Raw genomic sequence first — 6876 nt, 5'->3', positions numbered from 1 at the left:
TGGCCTAAACTCCTCTCTAAGCTGCCTGATTCAAATTGGCTTCTCTCTCTCTCTCTCTCTCTCTCTCTCTCTCTCTCTCTCTCTCTCTCTCTCTCTCTCTCTCTCTCTCATTTTACTGAATTGTTTTGCCAGCCTTCAAATATGATTTAATCTTCTGGAACCTTTTCATTCTCTTGATCATTCTGTCTTCACCTAGGTCTAGCTTGTTCTCTCTGTAACCTTTCTTTCTAAAACCGTCCAGGTAATCAACTCTTGGCAAAATACACCTCTACCTTTCCCTGCACTGCTTTTTAAGTAGTCTAGTCTCTCTTCCCTGTCCTGTTCCTGTGACAGTTAGGCACATCCTATCTCTGACTCATTCTGTCAAACATGTTTAGATTTGTCACTTTATCTGCTTCCCAATTAGGTGTCACTTTCAAACACGGCTGCTTCCTTCTATAAACAAACCTTATCTTCATTGTTTGGGATTAAAGGTACGGAATAAAGGTGTGTCTGGATTCCAATCAGATCATACTGTAATCCAGAATGTGCCTGCATTCCACCCAGATCATATAGATATAGAAGGTTTCTGGATGTGAGTCTTTGCCAGAGCAGTCTTGTTGCTTGATAAACATTCCTCTACAGCAATGTTCCATTGTTCTCCAAGTGATCTGTTCCACGAGCTTTGAACCTCTTTATTACCCTTCAGGAATCTCCTTGGGAGTTTACATCCTAGGGTATCATTTCAATGTGTTGTATGGAATTTAACTAGATTCTGGATTTCTGTTGCCATAAGAAATGACACCATGACACTAGCCCAAGGGGCATGTCCCATGAAAGTCTTCACCTACCAGGAAAGTGGGATAGATGTGAGGACATCCTATTGGGACTTGAGGTAAGAGAAGTATGGGAGAATGGGGAAATAGAAGGATCCAGAGAGTCCTAGAAACCTACAAGAAGAATATTATGACAGACATCTCTGGGCCCAGGGTTCTGCTCAAACTATGGCACCAACCAAGGACAATACATGCAGTAAACATCGAACCCCTACCCAGATCTAGCCAATGGACCTGACACTCTCCACAGTTGAGTGAAGAGTGGGGACTGACTTTCACATGAACTCTGGTGCCCCATATTTGACCACGTTCCCTTAATGGGGAGGACTGGTGGTACTCAGAGGAAGGATAGCAGGCTACCAAGAAGAGACTTGATACTCTATGAGCATATACAACGGGAGGAGATATCCCTCAGTCATAGTCATAAGGGAAGGGAATAGGGGGAAAGCTGGAGGGAGGGAGGAATGGGAGGATACAAGGGATGTGATAACAATTGAGATGTAATATGAATGAATTAATTAAAAATGAAAAAAAAAAGAAATGACACCATGTAAAAGTTGATCCTTCATTGATGTCATCATAAAGCCTTTACAAAAGACAAGGGTTTTGATACTAGTTTAGGTCATGTTTCCCCACAGTTTTAGTATAGCTTCACACCTTGTATTTATTTTAAACTATCATTGACAACAAAAGGTTAATGAATATGTAAAGATAGATGTAAATAAGTTTATGTGAAACCCTGATTTCAGTTAGTGCTTCTCTGTATGGTTTGCATGGCATTACAAATGACAAGATAATTAAATTAAAGTCATATGCTATTACAAGCAATTACAACATTGGAGAATATCATCAATCAAGATATTTTAAGATATGTTCATTATAATGCTTCAAGATTGGATCCAAATATGTATTGTCAAGCAGAAACAACTAGTTTTGGATTAAATTTCAGGATAGGTATTCTATAACTATGCACATAAGTTATACGTTATTTTTTGAGACAAATAACAACAAATTTAATCATAGTATTGAAAAGTCTGAAAGATAAAGTCCTGATAAAGTATGATTTTTCTAGTCATGTATGCGTTTCCTAATACTGTGACATTTATAAATGAAGTATGAAACTAAACACACCCTGAGTAATTAACTTAGACACAAGTCACAGTTACACATTTAAAGGAAACAAAATACATGGGAGGGTTTTCATCATTTATGTGGTTAGGTACAACCCAGTAAGTTAACTTGTAATAACTTTATTTTTAAATATATATATTAAAAATGTATTGTTATAGGTAGTTTTGTCAACTTGGCACAAAATAAGTCATTCTGAAGGAGAAAAAAACTCTCAACTAAGAAATTGCCTCTGACAGATATGCTCATGTGCATGGCAGTTGGGAATATTCTTGATTGCTTATTAATATCATAGAGCAGAGCTTATTTGAACAATGCCATCCCTAAGCAGGTAGGTCTTATTGTATAGAATTGATACCTGGGCAAGCCAGAGTGTAAAGTTCCTTACTGGTCTCTACTTCAGTTCCTGTTTGCCGCTTCCTGCTTGAATTTCTTCTCTGACTTCCCTCAATGATGGTTTGTGATCTGTAAGTTAAATAAACCCTTTCTTCCCAAGGTCATAGCAATAGAAACAAAGCCAGGACAGGCATTAGTATGTATTATGCAGTTATTGTTTGATGGACCTAATTTTTTTCTTTTACGGTTATGGACTCATTGAGAAAGTGTTTGGAACTTTGTCCTGAAACTTCTCTGAGATTAATGAGCTGCTCTGTAGAATCCAGGGAGATAAAATGCTGTGAGATATATAGGTCATGGAGGCCTGGCTTGTGAAGATTCTGAGTGATGTTTGAAATCTCTCAGAGACTCTACCCTGGTAGTTTATATGGTATATTTGAGTGAAGAAATTAAAGTTTGATGCTTTACAGGGAAAATGAAGACTGGCTACTTGGTGTCAGAAATCATTAATAAGAGAACAGCATTTTTTTCTAGTTTGTTTCTCTATCATTGTGTCAAAAGCAATTTAGCTAGGAGTGCATTCATTTGCTTTACATATCAAGATGAAAGTCCATAATGAAATAAAGTCTGGGCAGAACACAATGCAGGAATATAGAGAAAGGAAAAATTATCTGTGAAGTATTATCTTTCGGGTCAGTACACAGATGTTATGGACTTATAGGGGGCCAATACTGCAACTCAAATTAACAATCAAATTTGACAGTGTGTAAAAGCCCTGCATGTGGTATTTGTTTTGAAGACATGAAGGGTCCATGAAGAACAATTGAGGCTTCTCACTGTGAAAGACGGGGGGTGGGGGGGATCCATTGGTGAAAGTGACACCTCAATTTCATAGAAACCAGCATAGTAGATAGTCAAAGACTATGGTATAAAACTAAGGACAGTGGAACATGTATAATGGAACAAGCACATGCACAGAAAAGAAGCTGTGTGTACTTAGGATGGTGCAACCACAGAAATGGAATTGCCTAATTCTTTTGGACCCCAGAAGATAAACATTTGGTCCTATATAACAAACAGTGAGCTATTATATTTGAATTACGTTTTTGGTTCTGGGTTTTTACAACAATTTTATTAAATATTTTATATAGACATTTATATTATTACACATATATACAGTAAACTACAATCAGGAAATATATATATATAATATCATAGAGCAGAGCTCTATGTTATATTCATAGTGTTTTAGTTATTTCTTTTTTACAATCTTAAAAAATATCAGCTTTCCTGTCTTGGTGAGTCTAAAATTCTGGATGTAAATCAATATGTATCATATCTCATCTTTATCAACTTAAAACATTTCCTAGACCTAAAAACATCTTAACTCCTAAACAGCTAAGATCAATTGTAAAACTAAACTACCTGCTCTTCAACTTCATCAGAGACTTGAGAAAGAATAAAATTAATTACCTGAATATGCAGGGCTTACATGTTAGTAACTTCCAAAATGAAAAGATGAAGGCATGGTTTGCTGCCTGAAAAGTCACCCAAAATTCTCTATAGTGTTGGAGCTTATTCTTCAGCCTTCTGGCCCAATATATCTGAAAGACATTTGTGAGGCAGGAACTACTGAAGACTTTCCTGTCTTGTCATAATTTAGCTTTCAACTCTACCTGCATCCAAGTTTGCCCACTTTTAGTCAGAATTAGTTAAACTTCCATATACTAAGAGATCATAAAGCCAATGATTTTAAATCTGTACTTTTAGTTTGCTATAAAAGAGCATAGAAGTGAAGAATTGAATGCCCTTTCTCCAATTTCATAAAAAATTAAAAATTAGTAGGTTTGTCTTAATTTTTAAAATCTCATACTTGCTGACTCTTCCTCTCTGAGAAAAACAAAATGATGTTTATAAACAATTCCTCTGAAAGACTGGATAAATAAAATAATGTATACTTGAAATTGTTAATGATACCAGCACTTTAGGTAAAGAAATATAAGCTGAAGACTTTGAATTTTAATATTCTTTCATGAATATTCCTCCCTGCTTTTGCTTACATCTACATGTATTGCCCTTCAGAAGTACAATTGGGTTTAATTGGTTTTATTATATTTTCTAGCTTATATCAAATCATTAGTGATTATTACTAATGAATTATTTTTCAAAATTATCCATTCTTATGGCATCATAAAATGAAAACATGCTTGATTTGTCAGATATTATGCATTGTACCTCAAACTTGTCTCTGACATAAGACACTAAAAAAATTACCAGTTTTACTATGAAAATGCTTTCCTGGAGGCATGTAGTACCACACACCTATAATCCCCAATTTAGGGAAGATAGGTAGGGAGATCATAAATTTGAGGATAACCTAATCTACATAGTAAGACCAGTCTCAAATCAAACTATCCACCCTGGAGTGCATAGAATATTACTATAGAATTGCCAATTTCCTCTTCTAATGCCATTCTTTGCCTGGTGCCTTGAAAATACAGTCTGATCAAGTGGAGTCCTTTCATATGGCATTGCCTTAAAACACGAGCTGCTGTTGTAAAGTTGTGATTATAAAACCGTTTCATTTATGACAAAAAGAAGAAGAAGAAGAAGAAGAAGAAGAAGAAGAAGAAGAAGAAGAAGAAGAAGAAGAAGAAGAAGAATTCTCTCTGTGGTAGAAACAAGGACATTTTGCTCAGGTTTTTTTTTTCTTTTTAATTATAAATGGGCCTAGATTCTTCTCTCTTGGAAACGTTGAAAAAATTCAAGAATAGGTATTTTTAAATTTGACATTGTCCTATACTGTGTTATAAACATGATATATTGTTAACAATAAATAAAAAGGGTATGATTCAAAGTAATATGTTTGTCCAAATTGACAAGGGGTAAAGTATCATAGTTTATGTTGTCTTAATACAAACCTAGTCATATATGAAATAAAGAATCTCAGCTGAGTACTTACTTCTAATAGTCTGATCTTTGACCATGTCTGTCAGGCATTTTCTTAATGGTTGATTGAATGTAGAAGATCAAGTGGGGAGTAATACTCTGTGCATAGTGGCCTTGCTGCTAGCTGTACATGGCCAGGAGTGAAAGAAAATAGGCCACATTCTGCCATGTTCTCTGCTTTAGTTTCTGCCTACAGGTTCCTGGCTGAAGTTTCTGAATTGCCTTTTCTTCACGATGGACTGTGAGCTGTAAGCCAAAAACATATGTTCCTTCTCAAGTTGCTTTAGATTAGTGTTTTACCACATCAATAGCAAAGCAGGACAATGTCCTTGTTATCATTCATTTGCGCTTATGTTGACCAAAAATATACACACCTTAGATTTTTCATTTGCCTTTATTTGTAAATATTATTCAGCATTGTAATTGATTTATGTCAGAACAACTCAGTAAAATACAATTCCGGTTTATTTTTGGATACTGTTTCACACATACTTCAAACAAGCCAAATAATAATAATAATAAAGAGCAACTTCATAGACAAATAAAAACGGAAAAGAAATCTTTTACTTTTGGCTCTTCTAACCATCTCATACAATTCAAGTACTTACAATACAGCTAAGAACATACAATGAAAAGGTAGGGAATGCTCAGGTAAGATTAGTTTTTGTTGTTGCTTTTACAGGTTTTGGTTCCATTCTTTGAGATTATAATGAACATGGTCACACCAGAGTTAAGGTCAGAATTTGGCCAGACAATCCTCTGAAGCCTGGTTTGCTCACCTGTTATCATTAAAAATGGCTGACCCCTAATATATATATAAAAAAATAGAAAATGTAAATTAAAAATACAAACAAGGCCAGGGCAATTTTGATTCTTTTTTCCTCCCCTATTGCAATTTTATTTTGTGGTTTTGTTGGGGTGGGGCGAGCACATGTCATCTATGTGTGGCACTGCCCATTTTGAGGTGGGCAGAGCCTGCTTCTCTATTGGAAGGTGGCCACATTTAAATTCTGAGACTGACATGGGAAGTGAAGGGCATATAAGTCACAATGTCCTTGAGTTTAACTTTCCCTTTCTGCTGTCTAGTCATCTTCATCAGTCTTCTGCTTCTTGGTGTCAACATCATCATAATCATCTTCAGCTACCCACTTGCCCTTAGGAGCCTGTTACTTCATCTTCATCTCTGCCCTCTTCCTCTCCATCACTTTCGTTCTCCTCCTCCTCACCTTCTTCTGCTTCTTCATCGACCTCATTGTCAGCCTCCTGCTCCCCGTTTTCCTCATTAGCATTCCCTTTGGCAGATGTGTCTCTTCCATTTTCTGACTCCTCCAAAACTTCCTTCTTCTCCTCCAAGTCCTTGGTGGTGATCTCAGAACTATTGTCCACTGCCATGTCTGACATGGTAGGGCACGCCTGTGGTCCAAAGTAGCAAGTGAGAAAGAAACCAAGTTTGAAGATTCTGGTGAGAGAGCTACCAGAGTCCACCATAGAGGAGGAGGAGGAGGCAGGTGACAAAGGAGGCTAGAGCTTGAAGCAGGACCCAGGAGCAATACAAAAATAGCTATTGGAGCAGCCAGCAGCGGCTGTAATTGATTTTCTGCTGAAAAAGGTTTTATACATACTATTTTCATAATTGTTTTATTCAAAC

At 36.4% G+C, this 6876-nt stretch overlaps 1 pseudogene across 1 annotated transcript; it reads right to left on the bottom strand.

Annotated features, from left to right (window-relative positions):
• Nucleotides 1–6273: 6273 nt before the first annotated feature.
• LOC311581099 lies at nt 6274–6629 on the bottom strand (annotated as a pseudogene). Its single transcript has one exon. The product of its transcript is annotated as an uncharacterized misc_RNA (transcript).
• Nucleotides 6630–6876: the final 247 nt, after the last annotated feature.

Source organism: Acomys minous, assembly GCF_964271855.1.
Source record: "Acomys minous genome assembly, chromosome: 13".
NCBI lineage: Eukaryota > Metazoa > Chordata > Mammalia > Rodentia > Muridae > Acomys > Acomys minous.
The sequence above is the reverse complement of the archived record's forward strand: the minus strand, read 5'-3'. Positions and strand labels throughout refer to the sequence as shown.